At 48.4% G+C, this 19,856-nt stretch overlaps 1 long non-coding RNA gene across 1 annotated transcript; it reads left to right on the forward strand.

The window, feature by feature from the left end:
• The first annotated feature begins 3,875 nt into the window (after positions 1 to 3,875).
• Positions 3,876 to 4,878, forward strand: LOC144368012 (uncharacterized). Its single transcript, XR_013427733.1, has 2 exons — positions 3,876 to 4,133; positions 4,492 to 4,878. It is a non-coding gene; the product is annotated as an uncharacterized LOC144368012 (long non-coding RNA).
• Positions 4,879 to 19,856: the final 14,978 nt, after the last annotated feature.

Here is a 19,856-nt window from a genome sequence, read left to right on the forward strand (position 1 = left end):
TTTTCTGACCCTTTTTCTTGGTTTTTAGGAAACATGTCACTTTCCCTCCAATGCATACAACATGGTCCAGAATCTGAAGGCAGAAGAAAATGGATAAAGAGACAAAACAGAGAACTGGTTGGTTCCTAGGGGGACCAGGCAGGGACAGATAGGACTCGGTCCAGTGTGCAGTAGAGTGTGTCCATTTTGGTCTGGTGACCTGAGCTAAGCCTTGGGCTGGGCCTCCTGCAGCTCTGAGTCCCAGGACTGGTGCCTGATCAAGTGTCGACAAATGATTGATGAGAGAGTGGCAGACCAGCTTGCTTGCTTTGCAGCCTCAGTTTCCCCCATTTGTAGACCTCCTGGGTCCTCCCCTCAGCCATCCTTGTCCATCATCAGGAAGTATGTGTGGAGTCCTCCCTGAACCTCGCACTCCTCTTCTAATCCTCACCGGATTCTATAATGTCTACTTTCTAAATATGTCTGGAACCTCCCCTTCCTCCCCCTCTTCGTCTCCACCATTCAAGTCCTGGTCAAGGAATGAGTTTCAGGTCCATTGCAGTAGTGTAGCAGGCACCTAATGAGGCATGGCCCTGTCCCCTGCGTGATGATTGGTGAGGAGACGGGCCCCTGACCCAGTGGATTTTCAGACTCCTTCACGAAGAAGGACAGTCCCCTGCAGTAGTGGGCACTGAGTGGCTGGCAGCCGTGTCCCCACAACCTGGAGGGAGAGGAACTGACAGGTCACACGGCAGGAAGAGAAGCCAGAGAGTCGGGGAAAGGGCCTGTCCAGGAGGCGGTGTGAGCAGAGCACTTGGCCATGGGGAGTCGTGGGGGCCTGGACAAGGGCAGGTTCAGAGGCTTGGTGGGTGCAGAAGCCTGTTGGGAGGGAGCTGGAGGGAAGGGGACGGAGAGATCAGGGTCAGCCAGGGTGGCACTGGCTTTGTGGACTTCCCAGACAGGAGAGTGTTCAGGTCCAGAGAGGTCTTTGTGTTTGTTTTAAAGACGTTGTGTCATGTGAGAACAACCCAGTGAAGGAGGGAGACCAGATGACTCTGGAGTGAGGGGGGATTGCTGTAGGGCTGTCTCTGTGCGGGTGGGACAGGATGTCCCCACATTTAGGGGCTGGACTCTGCAGGAGCTCAGACCCTTCATCCCCAGAAATGGAAAGGAAAGCAAAGAATATGGGTGCACTCACGGAGGGGGCAATGGGTTGGTGCAGGGGGCTCTCCTGATAGCTCAGAAGCAAGGGATGTGGGCAGGAGGTCCGGAGGCCCGAGGAGGGGTTAGGAAGATAGGACCTAATTGACTTGGAATGGGAGGGTGACAGGCACAGGAATGTATGGCGGCATTGTGACCCATTGGCCTGGTTGGTCCAGCCTCACTTTCTCTTTCTTTCTTTCTTTCTTTTAAAGAGAGAGAGAGAATTTTAATATTTATTTTTTAGTTCTCGGCGGACACAACATCTTTGTTTGTATGTGGTGCTGAGGATCGAACCCGGGCCGCACGCATGCCAGGCGAGCGCGCTACCGCTTGAGCCACTTCCCCAGCCCAAAAGTTCAACTTCTTCTTCTTCTTTTTTTTTTTTTTAGAGAGAGGGAGAATTTTAATATTTATTTTTTTAGTATTCGGTGGACTCAACATCTCCGTTTGTATGTGGTGCTGAGGATCGAACCCGGGCCGCACGCATGCCAGGCGAGCGCGCTACCACTTGAGCCACATCCGCGGCTCCCACCTTCTCTTTCCAGAAGGACCCCATCACCTGGGGAGGCGGAGGAGGACACCACCTGAGCAGGGTGAATCTCTTCCTCCTGCCCCTTGAACATCCTGGGTTACACCCTACACCTGAGCCACCTCTCCAGGGACTGATTTTGGCTCCAGATAAGAAAAAGTAAAAAAGAAGCTACCCAAGCTGGGCGTAGTGGCCCACACCTGTAATCCCAGCGGTTTGGGAGGCTGAGGCAGGAGGATCTTGAGTTCAAAGCCAGCTTCAGCAACCTAGTGAGGCCCTAAGCAACTCAGGGAGATCCTGTCTCTAAATAAAATATGAAAAAGGGCTGGGGATGTGGCTCAGTGGTTAAGTGCCCCTGGTCCAATCCCCAGTCCCTCCCCCCCTAAAAAAGAAGTCATCCAAGAGATAGGCAAACCTCTCCCCCTGGACATGTGTAACCCACACCCCTGTGGGCATGGAGCAGCAGCTGTTGGATGTTGGGGACACAGGCACAGTTTGGATTGGGGAGAGCTACGGGTGTTGACCTTAGAGTCTGCAGATCTGTGTGTCACCCCAGGCTCAGCCACACTCTAGCTGACAGCATTGGCCAGCTCCGTCCATGTCTGTGAGTCGCAGCTTCCTGTCTGTAAAGTGGCTTCTGTGGGGACCCAGTGAACTCCCACTCCTGGCCACTCTGCCCGAGGAGGCCCAGTGGCTTATCTTTGTAGCGCTGTGAAATTTCAGGCTCAAGCACGCGGCCAGCAGAGGGAAGAAGGGACACACCTCAGGGCTGGGTCTGTGGTCAAATTGCAGAAGGTGGGCTTCAGGGGTGCGGCTCGCTGAGCAGAGTGAACACGGGAGCCCCAGGGCCCTGGGCTCTCACCTGGCCATGTCTGCACGGACCTGCCTTGTCATGCCAGGTGGCAGCCTTCTGGGGACAGGGCTCTCAGCTTCTTTGTAGAATCCCAGGTGGAGACATCTTTCCAGCACCCCCAACACGTGCAGACCCCCCACTCATTTTGCAAAACCTCTTTGCACCCACCCCCAAATTCCCATCTGTGACGAGGGTGTGATTATCCCCACTTTCCAGGTGAGGAAACCGAGCCCAGGAGCGTGGGACTCCTCTCAGGTCTTCTACTCCTGTTCTTTTCATGAAGCCGACTGTTGCTGCACTGGGCAAACCAGGCCCTGGAGCCACTCACTGAGCAGGTGTGGGTGAGTCCCCTTCCCAAGTCCCAGGGGGCCCCCTGTGGGGGAAGACAGACCTGACATTTCCTGGCGCCCCCGTCACCTTCCCAAAACACTGGGCAGGCACTCTTCAGGGACTACTCCTCCAATGGTGGGCAGGGCCAGCAGGGGAGTCCCTGGGGCAGAGAGGCCAGGAGGGTGGCCCACTTCCTCCCCAAGCAGCCTGCGGCCATGGGCTTGGGTGCTCTGAGCCACAGGTGTGCTCCCTGGGGGTCAAACAATGCTCCAAGAGGGCACAGGCAGAGACTCGGTGTTCCCACTGGCTGCCCAGGTCCCCGGCCAACAGGCCTGGCTGCTCCCCAGGGAGCAGGATAAACAAGCCTCTATTGATTCCCCGAGGTGGCTCAAAGAATGCCCCTTTGTTGAGCATGTCACCTCCTCCTCTCTGTGTCCTTGTCCACAGGAGAGGCCTTCAGGTAGGAAGCAGCCAGGCTGGCCTAGGGACCCTGGGGGGAAGCAAAGGGCAGAAACCCCCCCCCCCAATCCAGAAAGGGCCTCCACATCCTGGCCTCACCTTCTCTCTCAAAGGTCATTTATCAGGCTTGGCAACCGTGGCCTTCAACTTGGTCACCCTGTTATTACTCCCGCGAGGTCTCGTCCCAGGTTACTCCGTGTTGAAGCCCTTACCATGTTTTGAGGTTTTGCTTGAATTGTACCCCACTAGAGATGGGCTTTGCAGGGGTGAGGAGACGCAGCTTATTCACGTGGGCACGCCTGTGCTCAACTCAGAACATGAATCAGAAAGACAAGTCAGTCTTGAGGGACAAATGAACTGATTTTTTTCTAATCACCCAGTCACCCAGGTTGGAAAAGCTGTCAACTTTCTTGGTCACAGTTTCTTGCTTTTTTTTTTTTTTTCTTTCTTTCTTTTTTTTTTTTTTTCTTTAAGATGGAGTCTCTAAGTTGCCCAGCTGGCCTCAAACCTGTGATCCTCCTGCCTCAGCCTCCCTAATAGCTGGGAGTACAGGTGTGCACCCCCATTTCCAGCTTGTCATGAGTTCTTTTGGTTCTTAGAAGCTGCTCAGACTCCTGAGCCTGCCTGGATTTTATAGCTCTTCCCAGTTTGGAATCAGATGACCCAACTACCTCTCCTGGGACCCTCCTGTTGGACCCTCTACTGTTTCATCCACCTGCTTGACCCTGCTTACTGAGCACACTGTGCACTGCTGCTGCTCTGGGTCCTGGAGATGCTCCGGTGAGTGAGGTGCAGTCTCCTCCCTCCAGGGTCTCACCCTCTCTTTGGGGCAGACAGAATAAACATGTGCACAGAGACTGAATGGCATAGAATCCAGGAGGGAGATGGGTGCTCTGAGGGAATCCCATAGAGAATGTGTGTGTGGGGACAGCGCCCTGGAGGTGGGGCAGGCGCAGTGATGGGAAGGGAGGACTCTGGAGCTCAGGGAGGAAGGGCCATGGGGAAGTTCATGGCGAAGTTTCCATGATGTGCAGGCGTGCTGGGGGCTGAGGTCTCATTCCCACCCCCAGGCTCTGCCCCACTGGACCTGCTGTCTGAATCCCTCCCAGGCCTCCCCAACTGTCCCTTTCATCCTCAGGTGTCAGGACTCGGTGCCAGGCATGCCACCAACCTGAACCCTCCCTGCTTACTCCAGGCCACGTCGCCTCTCCTCAATTTCCAAGATGGTATCTCGGGTGAAGGAGCTTAATCACGCTCAAGTTCAGATTCTCAAATACTGACTTGGAAGCTGCTGCATGGCCGTCCCTGCACCAGTGCCACACGCAGGTGACTCATCCCATCCTCCCCACCTCCCCATGAGGTTTGGATTATGCCCAGTTTTTCTAGATGGGTAAACTGGGACTCGGCAAGGTCAAGCAAACGTCCTGTGACCTCCTATATAAGGAGCGGTGGAGATAGGATTTGGGGGCACAGGTTCTGACCCAGAGTCCTGGGGTTGTCATTGTGAATACAACTGTTTCTCTCAGGTGTGTGACATGATGGCACGGGAAGAGTGGTAGGAACTTGGCTACTGTACTCTTTGCTGGCACCAGCCAATGTTAAACTTTTTATTTTTTTGGTTAAACTCAGGATGTCCATGATAATAATGAAAAAAATATGAATAGGTCTTTTCAAAGACATGTAAAATAAAAAGAACCTACACACTCTCTCATTTAATCCCCTCAACAACCTTCTGATGAAGGCATGAGTATTAGTCCCTTTTTCCAAATACAGAAATTGAAGCACAGACAGGTAAAGCAATTTTCCTGAGGTCACTGAGCTGGTAAATGCTAGAAATCAAAGCCCAGCTCCAGCCCAAAGCTGGTGGATCTCCAAGTCCTTGATTTTAATCTCTGCACACAGCTCTGCCATCAGGTGTTGGGGAGGTCAACCATAAGCAATGGTTAGGTGAGGAAGGCTTACTGAGTGGGGCTCCTGAGAGAGGGGCATCGAAACCAGGAAGCTCAAGGAATGAGAAGACACTGGTGTTGGCATCAGGAGCCTGGGTCCAGATGCAAGCCCTGCCTCCCCTGAGCTGGGTCTTCTTGCTGCTATTGCTCACACTCTCTGTGCCTTCATTTCCCGAGGCATGAAATGGGATGATAGTGAGTGCTGCCCCCCATCCTGCTCTGAGAAGGAAGTGTGAGGATGTTCAGGAGCATCTGAAGCCGGGAAGCACCTTGCTCAGGGTGTATGATCCATCCCCGGGACAGTAGGGGACTCGAGAACTGCGTGGGCTGGGACAGTGCTGCATGGGGCTTGCTCTGGGTAGCAAGAGGCAGGTGAATGTCTTGCTCAGTCAACCTCATATGACAAGAGAAACCTGCTAACTAGGTCACCTTGCTGCTGGAAAGAGCTATTCCGGGATCCGCCTGCCAGTGCAGAGCAGGAGCTGGGAGTGGCGCTGCGCTATTTCAGGGGTGGCACAGAAAGCTCATCCACAGCTCTCTCTTGGATCCTGGCCCTGCCTTTGTGCCTCGGGCCTTGGGAGGTCAGGAGGCCCTGTCAAGCACTGTGCTGGTGCCCTCTGCATGGCGGCCCTGGGGAGGGGGTGGTGACCTGGATCCCCCACAGCCCAGCCTCTCTGTCCCCTGGGACAGCTCTCCTGGGCTCTGTGCGTGAGGACAGCAAGAGGCTTCTTGCATTTCCCAGCCTGGCAGGGAGGCTCAGCTCTTGAGTGCGGTGTGCCTGCAACACCGGGCACTTGGCGTTACAGTTCTGACCCTGGGTTTCCTCACCTGGACCGTGCAGGGCAGGGCGGGAGTGGGTTGGGGATGGTGCCTATGTCCCATAAGCAGGGTTAAGTGAGTTAATGACCTAAAGGCCCAAGCACAAGTTCCGGAAGTGCTTGTGAAATGGTTATTGTTCCCAACTGAGCTTCTGGGGACTTCTGGACTGCGATGGTGACTTCGGGGAAGAAAAGCAGGCTGCAGGGTTGCAGGATGGGAGTGGGGTGACGCAAAGATTTATGCTGGAGAGCTGGGCTTTCCAGGCTCTGGCTCTGCCTAGAGGAGCTCCGTAGAGAGAAGAGCGCTTTCAGAAGGTGCCTTGCTTTGAGGTCGGGTGAGAGCTGCTCAGCTCCACAGGTTGGGTGGTCGGGCAGGGGTTTCTTTCTCTCCTTGTTTCAGGAATCTGGTCTGCAGAACAGGAATGGAAACACCCACCTCCTATACTGCCACAGAGAATAAGTGAGGCTATGACAGTTAAAGCCTTTATTTAGCACGGTGCTTGGCACTTAGTAAGTGCTCAAGAAATCACAGCTGTTATTGTATCGCATTTAACCCTCCCAGCAACCCTAAAAGGAGAGTATTCTTATTCCCATTTATAGATGAGCAAATGGAGGCACAGAGAGGTTAAGTAATGTACCCAAGATCTCACAGTTAAGAAGCAGTCTTACCAAAATTAAATCCTGTCTGACTCTAGGATTTGCACTTTTAATTACCACTTTCCCTGCCTGGTGTGTTGTGTATGGGGTGGGGTGGGGGCAGGGGACGTAGAAGAGCAGAAACATGAAAGCGCCTCCGTGGCACAGGACCTAGTCAGTGGCTAGTGACGGGCTGCAGTTGCTGTCGTCATTATTAATCTCATCATAAACATTGCTTGGACTCAATTGGAAATTATAAAACTAAAGAGGGGCAGGTGAGGGAAAGCACAGAGTGTGTTATTAGAAAAGGCAACAATGCCGTGCTCAAGTGAATTGTCAAAAGAAAGAGGCTAAAGCCTGGACTCCCAAGTGTGTATATGAAACAATAAGGGAGTACTTACATAAATTACAGTTGATCTCTTTGGTGGAAAATTATATGCCTATTTAAAATGACGATGATATAACCTAACATGGAAAATGCTTTTTTATGTAATTACTATTACCAGAAAAAATGCTGGATATAAAAATTCTATTTCTGTTCTAATTATATCTCTATTAAAATATCATCTGTGTGTCAAGAAGAGCTGAGAGGGAATATGCAAAAGCAGCCGATGTGTTCAATGCTGGAATGGAAGGTTTCTCTTTTTGTAATTGATTTAATAATTCAACCATAATTTATTGAGCACTTACTAAGTGTCCATCACTAAGTTAGGCATGATTATTGATGTGAGTTATTTAGACTGCAGGAAGAATTAAACAGAAAAAGAGGTTTCACTGCCTCCAGAAGCAGTTCAACACTGAGGCGACATCTCCAGGGCATCAGGGACCATGACTCTCTGGTGGCTCTGCTAATTCTAGAGAGTTCCTCTTTCCAACATGTTCCAGAAGGGCACACCACCATGTCCACCTTCCACCCAGGGGAGGGCATGCCCCTACCCAGGAGAGATCTGACCTAAGTTGTCCACCCCGTGTCTATTTGTATGCATCGGTCAGAATTTCGTCACATGGTTAGCCCTGGCTGCAAGTTATATTGGGACCTATCTCATTTTGTCCCTGAGTCTCATAAAATGGGTTCCTGTGTATTCAGAAGTGAGGCACACTGCTGCAGCCTGCCAAGTAGCCCTGGAAGCCCACAGAGAGAGACAAGTTCCAAGAGTAACTACAAGACAGTGTGGGACGTGCTGAGGTTGACCTGTGGGATTACTGGGGACAGGATGGGGATCACTGCCCAGAGAGGCCTTAGCAGCTCCATCTCCTAGGAGACACCAACTACATGCCCCTCCCGCTCTGTACCATGTGGCACTGTGCCCCTTCTCTCCCCAGATCTGCTTGATCTAAGAGTGGATGCGGGAGGGGCCCTCCAGCCAGTGGCCTCTGGGGATTGAGGGGAGCAAAGCAAGGCAGCCTCTGGAGCTACAGTCTGCTGCTCAGTCTCTGGAGACGTCCTGATCAGCCCTTCACACTTTATTTAGTTCTGGGGATTGAACCCAGGAGTGCTTTACCCCTGAGCTACATTCCTAGTCATGTTTGAGACAGGGTCTTGCTACAGCATCCAGGCTGGCCTCCAACTAGAGATCCTCCTGCCTCAGCCTCCTGAGTGGCTGGGATTACAGGTGTGCGCCTCTGCACCTGGCTACACTAACAGGTTTATTCTACTCTTCCTCCTTCCATCTGATACCACTCTGCCACTTCTGAGATCCCCATCACCCTGGTTTTTTTTTTTTTTTTTTGGCTTAAGTTAGATCCTTGTGACCAAAGTAAGCTGAGCTAACTCAGGGGTCAAGTCAGCATTTTGCTGAGACTCAGAACCAAGTGACCCCGCTCCCCCACGTATGAAGAGAAGCTGGAGGGTTTCGAGGAGGGCGGGAGGGCTTCCAGGCAGCAGGGAGTGAGCCGGGCATAAATCAGGAAGCCTTTTATTTCTGTTAGTGGTTTATTGATTATGCAACAAAACGACCACCAGGAGGAGGAAATACTTAACAAAGGCCCCGGAGGGACAGGAGAGCTGGCGGCCCATGATGGCCCTTTAGGCTGGACAGCTGCCACCCAGGGCAGAGCTGGGCATTTGGCTGGTGGTCCCAGGCATACCAGTGTACCTCCCTGGTCCCATGTCTCCGATTTTAAGAGGAAATCAAGAGTGAATTAAAAACTGCAGTGATGGCTACAAAAACTCGAAAACACCCCTCTCTCCAGGCCTCGGTTGAACCCTTGGGACACACTTGTCACGGGTCTCTCCCCTTCAGGCCCCTGCAGTCAGTCACCAGCGCCCCAGGCTCAGCCCGCGAGCACTGTGTTCATGCACCCCCCACCAGCTGACCCCTGACATCGGGCCCCTGTTGGCTGCCTAGTGTCCTGCTGGCCTTTCTGTTGTCATTTTGTCCCTTCTCAGTTTGTTCTCAGGAATACAACCAACAGGGTCTTTTAGAAATCAGAGCAAGTGGAAGAAGCCAGTCTGAAGAGGACACATCCTTTAGGATTCCAACGGTAGGATGTTTTGGAAAAGGCACAAACCACAGAGGCAGCAGAATGATCAGTGGTCACCAAGGGCTTGGGGGCGGGGTGACGAGGTGGAGCACCGGGACGCTGCCGGGCAGTGAAGCTCTCCTGAGCCGTAAGGGGGACCCTGTGAGCGTGTTTTTTTTTCCACTAAATTTTTCTATTAGCCTAAGCCCTCAGGCCACATAGAGACCCGCAGCACAGCACACCTCTGACCCCCTGATCAAGGCCTGGGGGGACGGGGTCACTTCAGGCCCTTGTTTCTGGATCCCCCATTGCCAACCACAGTGAGCGCACAAAGACCACAGAGTACTTGGGGACAAATTCAAGTTAAAACTAGGAGGAATTAATAGGGATTGTGCTAAGGGACGAGATGTACAATGTCACTCCTCCTGTGACTGTGGGGGACATCCGATCAGGGCTCTTCCACAGATGGAAGAACTAAGGTTCAGGGAGGGGAAATGATGTGCCCTGTGTGACATGTGTGACATGGCAACTGAGAATCACGCCCAGGCCTGGCTGAAGTCATGCTGTGCCCCTCCCCCCATCCCTGCTCTGCAGGCCTGGGCACAGCCCTGAGCCCAGGAACCTACATGGGTGTCGGGAAAACAAGGTGAGCAGGGGCTGGGATGTGGGTGTAAGTGGACCTGATGTCAAATCTCACTAAGGCTCTTGCTGGGGAAATCATCACAGCGTGTGTTTACGATCCCAGGGACCAGGGAGGCTGAAGCAGGAGGATCACAAGTTCAAGGCCAGCCTCAGCATCTTAGTGAGACCCTGTCTCCAAAATTAAAAAAGAAGGTAGGGGGAACAGGGATGTAGCTCAGTGGTGAAGCACCCTGGGTTCAATCCCCAGGCCCCTCCCTGCCCTCCAAAAAACCAACTATGGGCCATCAGTAAACCCTGGGTGACAGGTTGCATTGAAGAGCTGCTATGAGAAATGAGACTGGATGAGATGACCAGGCTGGCCCACCAGACAGGTGACTTGCCATTCCAGAATTCCTTAAGGAAGGACCAGAGCCAGGATTCTCCCACACAGCACCAGTGTGGCTAGGAATTTCGAGGACTGAGATAGGCAGGTTCATGGTCATCTCCTCAACACATAAGGTAACTGAGGCCCAGAGAGGGTATGTGACCTCAGGTCACCCAGCAAGGTGGTAGTAGAGCTGGCTGGACCCACGGCTGTGGAGGACAGAGTGGGAAAGAACCAGAGAAAGGGAGCACCAAGCCCAAGTCCCATCTGCCCACCTGGGGCCTCCAGTTCTGTCCTGGGGATGTGGGTGCAAGGAGGCCGTGCTGTGCAGGGGGACTTCTGTAGGCCCAGTGCCCTCCGGCTCCAGCCACCTTCGGGTTTAGTTCCCAGGAGAGGGCACAGTGCTTCCCTGGTCCCTCTTCTCCACCCCCAGTGCCCCTGTCCCAGCCAGGCCCACCCTTTTGCTCCTTGGCTGGACTTAAGAACTGGCTCTGCTAGTTGCCCTGGGGGTTTGGGGGAGGCTGGTGGCCCAGCAGCCTCTCTGAGCCTCAGTTTCCAGGGACAATGAAGTGCAGGTATGTATGTGTGCTGCCCCCACCTCGCTGGCACAGGCAGGCGGGCAGCTAATGTCAGCCTTCCTCCTCCCTCCCTGCCAGCCTGCCTCAGATCCATCCCACCTCCTACCCTCAGCCCCGTGACGTCAGGGCCCTGCTCAGCCTTTCTCTTCCAGCGCTCTCTAAGGAACATCTCCCTGCTCTGCCTCAAGCCACTGTGCCGCCCGCTCTGCTCTTCTGCAGTCCCTTTATAATGAATGTGTTGTCAAGTTAATAAACCTTTTCGGAAACGTTGCTCATAAATCTCTGTCTTGGGACCTGAGGCACTTGAACACACTAAGAGCTCTGAGAACCCTTCAGGAAGGGGACCTGGCTAACCTTGTTCAGTCCACAATTTCCCAAATGAACTTGGCGCAGAACCCACTCTTCTTGCTGGACACCCTTTGCCTTTTGCTGCCCACATGCCCTGCGTGGCTGGTCCTTCCTCCCCAGCCCGCGTCGCTTGTCCTTGGAGGTTTGGACCTGCCAGTCCCGGGCTCCAGCCCCCTCAGTCTGTGCTCCCTCATCCTCGATCTCCCAGCCAGCACCAGCACCATGGGCACCCTGCAGGCTACTGGCTCTCACCCTCACCTCTGCTCCCCCTTCCCCTGCCCATCGAAGTCCTGTTGGTCCTGAGTGACATCAAAAAACACCTCCCTAAGAACCTATATCCCTTAGGCAGGAAAAGCATCTTTTTCACTCCTGACTTTGAGTTAGAGTGAAAGCTTGCTGAGGTCAGGATCCATATTTTTGGTCCCTCCATAGTGCTTGGCACATAGGAGGTACTCAGCACAGGAATGTTTATTCAAACATTAACCAGTGCTTATAACACCCCTATCATGGGTCCTGGGCTGAGCACTGGAGGTATAATGGGAAACGAAACAGGCAGGGAAGGCACTAAGGGAGGTGGGAAAAGTAAGGACTCTCGAACAGCTTCAAATCCTTGTTCCACCACTTAGTAGCTGTGCGTCCCCCGGTCTCTTCATTCATAAAACAGGGAGAGATATTTGTCTTGCAAGGTTCTTATGAAGAGTCAATCAGATGATATATGAAAAGTATTTAGAACACTACCCAGCCCAGAGCAAGGGTTATTGATGGGTCAGCTGTTATTATTCTAACAGGTGATTTTTGCCTTGTAGAGTTTACAGTCTAATGGGGAACAGAGACACCAAATAGCCAATTATGCAAACAACCAGGTTACTATGTTTTATGTAAGTATTAGGAAGGAAAAGTACAGTGCATGTGGGGGATGTAAAGCAAATGGCCCATTCTGGCCCAGGGGTCAAAGAAGGCCCCAGAGAGGGTGCACCCCTTCAGCTTAGACTGAGGATGAGCAACACTGGCCAGGCCCAGCAGGGACTGAGGGCATTCCACGCAGAGGGAACAGCATGTGCCAAGACACTGCCTTCAAAGGAAGCCAGCGTGGTGATGGCAAAGGGGAAGGGGAGGAGGTGGGAGGTGAGTGAGTTTGCAGAAGGGAGGGACAGGCCTGGCAGGGCCTGGCAGGTACAACAAGGACTTGAGCTTCGTCCAGGAGCATCCAGACGTGCCCCCATCTCACGTGCCCCCATCTCAGGTGCATCCTAACAGACCACTCCAGAGACTGGTAGAGGATACCAGCAGGGGATTGGTCCAGGTGACAGAAGATGATGGCTGAGACTGGAAGCTGCTTTGGCCCAGGAGGGAAATGGTTAGGAGCTCAAAGAAGGGACAGGAAGGAGGGCTAATGGGATGGGGATGCATCTGCACACATCAGATCTGAGCCATTGAAGATGCATGTCTTCCCCAGCAGGGGACGTGCTGCGTTCAGCTTGGAACATGTTGAGTTTAATGTTGCAGATGGGGTTAATCGTTTCAAAGGGGTAAAAATAGCATATTAAGTCAAATCATGCCATATTAAGAGTATTAAGGTAGGTGAGATAATTATAGTTTGAACAGAGACTTTGGGTTGGGAGGAAGATCACTTGTGAACTGTACCAGAAAGGCTGGGTTGGTCCCCCCACCTTTTTTTTTTTTTAATGAAAAAGAGGTTACAAATGGAGATCATATTTAGTACCAAGGAGATGTGGGTGGGAATTCTGCTTGGGGGGGGAGGACATGGTCGCTGGCTTTCTTTGGTTCTGGCAGCCGGTGAATAATTTTGACAGTACAGATACTCTGCTCTTAGGAGAGTCACATTCAATAAATATTTGTTTGTCCATGTTCTAGGGCTCGGTGACATAACAGGGATCTAAAAATTCCTCAGTTTCTACTGAAAGATATAGACAAGAAACAAGTCACTATATTATTTGACATGAGATTAACTGCTCTGGGGAAAAGACAATCAAGTCAAGATTGGGAAGTGATGGGTGTGGGAGAGCTCTCTGCCTTGAGAGACATTGAGTTTTAGCTGAACACTTGAGAAATTACAAATTTCTGATTGGAAATATATATAGTCACTATCATATTTTTGGCATCTTTACATTTCTAAGTTAAATAGAAGACATAAAATGATTTAAAACTTCATAGAATGTGAATCAAAACCTATAAAAATGAACAATGACACCACATGTGGTGCACATGCCTGTAATCCCAGAGGCTTGGGAGGCTGAGGCAAGAGGATCTCAAGTTCAAAGCCAGCCTCAGCAATAGCAACACATTAAACAACTCAGTGAGACCCCTGTCTCTAAATAATACAAAATAGGATTCGGGATGGGGCTCAGTGGTTAAGCACCCTGGGTTCAATCCCTGATACCAAAAGAAGAAAAAGTACAAATAACCAGAAAGATATGAAAAGTTTCTTAGCATCTTTAGCCATTAAGGAGATATAAATTAAACTATATTGAGAGGCCTCGGGGGGCTGGGGATGTGGCTCAAGCGGTAGCGTGCTCGCCTGGCATGCGTGCGGCCCGGGTTCGATCCTCAGCACCACATACCAACAAAGATGTTGTGTCTGCCGAGAACTAAAAAATAAATATTAAAAAAAATTCTCTCTCTCTCTCTCTCTCTCTCTCTCTCTCTCTCTCTCTCTCTCTCTCTCTCTCTCTCTCTCCCCCCCACCTCACTCTCTCTTTAAAAAAAAAAAAAAAAAAAGAGAGAGGCCTAGGGCTGGGGCTCAGTGGTTGAGCGCTTGACTAGCATGTGTGAGGCACTGGATTCGGTCCTCAGAACCACACAAAAATGAAATAAATGAAATAAATAAAATATTGTCAATCTACAACTAAATATATAGTCCTGGTAAGGATGGGTGGAGGAAACCCTTACATACCTTTGGAGGGAATGTAAGTTGGTACAGCCACTATGAAAAACCATATGCAGAGTCCTCAAAAAAATCTAAAAATAGAGCTACCAAATGATCCAGCTATACCACTCCTGGGTATGTAGCCAAAGGAATCAGTTGGCATACAACAGAGAGAACTGCCTGCCCGTGTTTATTGTGGCACTATTCACAATAGCCAAGATAAGGCATCAGTTTTGGTGCCTGTCAGCAGATGAACAGACGGATGTGGTGTGTATACATATGGAACATTAATAATAATCTGCCACTGAGAAGAACTAAATCATACCATTTGCAGGAAAATGGATGGAGATCACACCCCAGACTCAGAAAGTCAAGGGTGGAATGTTTTCTCTCATACTCGAAAGCAAGGAAGAAAAACAAGACCACATGAAAGTTGTATGGGATGGCCAGGGAAGGGTAAAGGGACCAGGGCACGAGAGGGCACTAGGGAGGGTGGAGTCCACCAAAGCACATCATGTGGTGGTGTGGAGGTTTCACAATGAAACCCATTATTGGGTACAATTAATATGCATGAATCATTCCAATAATAAAATGAACAACGAAACCAGTAGAAATCCACAGAAAATTAATACAAGAAAACGGTAATAAAATATTTCCAATAATTCCAGAAGCAGTAGATGGTTAATAAGGGATCGAGTTGAAAAGCAGGTATGAGGAAGCTCCTGGAATCTTTGATCATTTTAATAAAAAGAAGTAGATCCCATGGATACACTGGGGACAAATCTTAAATGTTCTGCTGATTGGACACAAATTACTGGACTAACAAAGCATAAACATTACAATGGACCACTTCAAAAGGATGCCTATGGCAAACTGGGGAATGAGTATCCGCCAACAGGGGATTTAGGGTTAGTCATTGCACAAGAAAATTTAAAATGTCCTAAAAACTTTGGGGTGGTTTTCGCAAGTTGGACAACAAACCTAAACATTTACACAACCTTGCCAATACCGTGTTGTGAAGCTAGGAGAAACTTTGCTGAATCACCAAGAAAAAAAAAAAAATCTTTCTTTTTCCAATAAACTGTGCTGGAGGGAAAACTGAATCATCTCCCTTCTTTCTAGAAACACAAAATTACAAAATGGAGCCAAAACTGCAGGAAATTGCAGGAGCATGCCAGACAAGCAGTTAATAGGAATGTAATGTGTTTTTCTGGATTCTATGACTTTCGAGCTATTTGTCAGCTGCTGCAATTTTATATTTCATTGTAATTTTTCTTTCATTGAAAGTATGCCCTTGTGGGCTGGAGTTATAGCTCAGTGGTAGAGCGCTTGCCTAGCACATGTGAGGCCCTGGGTTCGATCCTCAGCATCACATAAAAAATAAATAAACAGAATAAAGGTATTATGTCCATCTACAACTAAAAAATATTTTTAAAAAAGCCAAGTATGCCCTTGTTTTTATACCTGTGTTTGTTAGCTATTATACAATACTGCTATGTGACATGACACAAAATTACCCCCACCCCCAATTCAGGACTTTTCAACCACACTCAGTTATTACTACAGATCTGCAGATGTTAAGCTGCAGGGTTGGGAGGCAGGTATCTAGCTGGAGACAGCTGGATGGCTCTGCTCCAGGTGTCCCTATTTTCCTGCTTGGACCAAGGCGCTCAACGGGTAATGTCCTTCTCATGACAAGGGACAGGGATCAAGAACCAGACTCGTGCTGTCACTTTCGCCCAATTTCTTTGGCCAAGGCAAGTCCAATAGCCAAGTCCAGGGTCAAGAAGGTGGGAATACACTCTGCCTCGTTAGTGGCCTGAACTGCCAAGTCACACGACAAAGATGGAGACTCGAGAGGGGGAAGAAGTGGGTCCAATAATACAATCCCACGGAGTGTTCATGGTGTACTTGTAATTTCATAATCTGTTTTTTATTTATTTATTTTTTTTAAGGCTCCTGCCCCTTCCTCTCCCAAATGTGTAAACCCCAGGCTTCCACAAAACCTGGGTCTGTCCTAGGTGGCTACGTTATCTTAATGATATCCAAGGCAGCTGCTGGCTGACTGCTCTAACAATGAACTTTCTGCAAATAAGAGCTTCATTGATATTTTGAAACACTTGATACCACAAAGTTCTATTGAATTCAAAGTCCCACTTACATCATCCCAAGCATTGCAATTGTGGTATGTGCTTTAGTAGTTGCAAAAATATGGGGATGTTAATTTGCAGAGGTCTTTATTTTAAATTTCTGATCAGGAATTTTGTGTAACCATTTCAGACATAAAAGCTGATCTAAAAACTGATGTTCACTGTTCACAGATGCAAACTCAAATTACTCTGTGTGTGTGTGTGTGTGTGTGTGTGTGGTGGGTGCTGGGGATTGAACCCAGAGCCTCCCACCTACTAGGCAAGAGCTTTACCACTGAGCTACAACCCCCAATCTGCGAACTTAAAACTCCAAGCAAAAATATTGACCAGATTTTATTTGGAAGTATATGTAAATTCAGTATCTGATAGTTTGGCTAAATGTTTTTCAGGGGAATCCTGGGCACACAAAATTAGATTATCGTAATCTTTGGTTTATGAAACACTCTTTCCATCGACTCATGTATATTATACTTGCAGTTTAGTTACTTATAAAAATGTTACATGTCACCTAAAACCAAAGCTATTACCTTGACTATAACCTACAAGTATCCTAAGTTCCCCCATTCCATGCCCTGGTTCTCCTCAATACTGTATTTTGACTTTCATGGATCCTGGATACTTTTACTTTGGGGGACCTCTTCCTGCAACACATGCAGACACCCCCCACATGCACATAAATGGACATATATATACACACACGTATTATGCTTTATGATTGCACTGGTACTGAATAAGATATATTTTATATATTAAAACATTTTCTTTGATTTAAAAGTTCATTCTTTAAAAAATATATATATAAAGAAAAGAAGTTCATTTTGGCTTATGGTTCTTGTCCAGTGTCGAGGGGCCATACTTGATGAGGGCCCTCTTGCTGGCAGAGGTGGCATAGGGTATCACGCGGCAAGAGACAGGAAGCATATGTCCTGGTCTTTTTTCCTCTTCTTTCTTTCCACATAATTTTTTATTGGTGCATTATAGTTTACACAATGGTGGGCTCTGTTGTTACTGATTTGTATATGCACAAAACATAACAATATAATTTGGCCAGTATCACCCCCCCAACACTCCCCTCTCCCTTTCTTCCTTCCTCTCCCTGGTCCTTTTCCTCTATTCTACTGATCTCCCTTCGATTTTCATGAGATCCCCACCTCCCACACTTTTTTTCCCCCTTTTTTCCCTTTAGCTTCCACATATGAAAAAAAAAATATATGACCCTTGGCCTTCTGAGTTCGGTTTATTTCATTTAACAGAATGGTCTCTAGTTCCATCCGTTTTCCTGAAAATGACATAATTTCATTTTTCTTTATGGCTGAATAAAATTCCTTTGTGTATATACAACACAATTTCTTTACCCATGCATCCATTGATGGACACCTAGACTGATTCCATAGTTTGGCTGTTGTGAATTGTGCTGCTATAAACATGGGTATGCAAGTATCACTGTAGTCAGATGACTTTAATTCTTTAGGATAAATACCAGGGAGTGGTATAACTGGGTCACATGGTAGTTCGATGCCTAGTCTTTTGAGGAACCTCCATACTGATTTCCACAGTACTCTAGTTTACCATCCCACCAACAGTGTAAAATGTTCCTTTTCCTCCACACCCTCTCCAGCACTTATTATTGTTTGTATTCTGGATAGCCATCTCATTCTTTTTTTCTTTTAAAATTTTTTTTAGTTGTTGATAGACCTTTATTTTATTTATGTATTTATATGTGGTACTGAGAATCACCCCCAGTGCCTCACAAATGCCAGGCAAGTGTGCTACCGCTGAGCCCCAGCCCCAGTCCCTTTTTTTCTTTTAAAGAAACTAAAATATTTTTATGGTCCCCTCAAAGGATGGGGGTCATCGGCATGGTGCTTCCTGTGTCTCATGAATGAATCGGCCTTCGTCACCCACCCACGAGGAACAGTCTCCCTGGAGCCTGTATTCATCAATCCTTGTTTTCCTTTATATCACAATTGATTGTAACTACCTGCATCCCTTAAAAACATACTTCTAATGTTAGTCATTTTTAACTTTACAAAGGGATATGACGTTGTATAGAACCTTTCGAGCTCTACTTTTCTTGATTACTATTGGCAAGATAAATTTGTGTTGGAGCCCGTCTCTAGTTCATTCATTCGGATTGCAGTCTAAAGGAACACATCACAGCCCACTCATTACTCTAATCCTTTAGAGATGGATACTTTTCATCCTTTCCTACAGGGACAAACAACCCCACTATTTCCATGGCTGATAGCAACAAATGTTTATTTCTGGTTCTCACTCTGTGCAGCCAAGAGCCAGCTGCAGCTCCTCCTGGGAAGGGTCTTTGCCAACTGAGCCAGGCAAGGGTGCAGAGGGAATGAATAATTGTGAAGAAATAATGCCATGCCGCCCAGATGGTTTCCAGTCTGACTAGTGAACAGTGCTCGGAGTGAGGCTGCTGGCTCAGAAGACCTGTGAAGTTCATCCTCAGAAGATAATGCCAGAAATTTTCTTTCTTTCTTTCCTTTTTTTTTGTTTTGGTACCAGGGATTGAACTCAGGGGCACTTGGCCACTGAGCTACATCTCCAGCCCTATTTTGTGTTTCATTTAGAGACAGGGTCTCACTGAGTTGCTTGATACCTTGCTTTTGCTGAGGCTAGCTTTGATCCTCCAGTCTCAGCCTCCTGACTGGATCACAGGCGTGGGCCACCATACCTGGCCAGAAATTTTCATAATGGTTTCCTCCACTCACACACCCCTCCCCCAGATCCGAGAGGTCTACACCCTTTTCAGCATTTAGTTTTATTAGACTTTTAACTAAGACAGATTGAATGGATGTTAAATGCTGCTTCACTGAGGTCTTGATTTGCATTTTCCAGATCACAAATGATCCAGAAACATCACTTCACACTCTTTTCTTTTATTTATTTTTTCTAATTAGTTATATATAACAGCAAAATGCACTTTGTTTCATTGTACACAATGGAGCACAACTTTTCATTTCTCTGGTTTTACACTATGTAAAGTTGCACCATTTGTGCAATCATACATAAAAAAGTCACTTCATGGGGCTGGGATTATGGCTCAGAGGTAGAGCACTCACCTAGCCCGAGCGGCGCAGGGTTCGATCCTCAGCACCACATGAAAATAAAATAAAGGTATGTGTCCAACTCCAACTGAAAATATTTAAAAAAAAAAATCACTTCACACTTTTGGCTGGATGTGTGTCTTTCTCCCTGAAACACCTGCTCACACCTTTTTTGTTTGTGTTTCTCACACCTTTTATCCATTGTCATTCTATTTCATTTTTCTTTCTCACTGAATTGTACACTCTCTATACTCGATATAGTTATTGAGATTTTCCTCCCACTTCCCAACTCATCATTTCACTTTCTTTGAGGTGCCTTTCACTGACTGTAAATTCTTAAATTAAATATAGTCGAGTTTGTTGATCTTATATTTTGTAGTAAATGCCTTTCAGACCTTTAAAAAAATCCTTCTCTGCCCCAATCCCTAAAAGATATTTACCTGCATTTTCCTTATTTATTTTTATGCGGTGCTGAGACTCGAACCCAGTGCCTCACACATGCTAGGCAAGTGCTCTGCCACTGAGCCACAACTCCAGCTGCTATCTGTATTTTCTACCGTGAATTTTAGAGTTTTGTTTCTGAGATTTAAGCGTCTTAACCAT

This window comes from Ictidomys tridecemlineatus, chromosome 11 (assembly GCF_052094955.1).
Source record: "Ictidomys tridecemlineatus isolate mIctTri1 chromosome 11, mIctTri1.hap1, whole genome shotgun sequence".
Lineage (NCBI taxonomy): Eukaryota > Metazoa > Chordata > Mammalia > Rodentia > Sciuridae > Ictidomys > Ictidomys tridecemlineatus.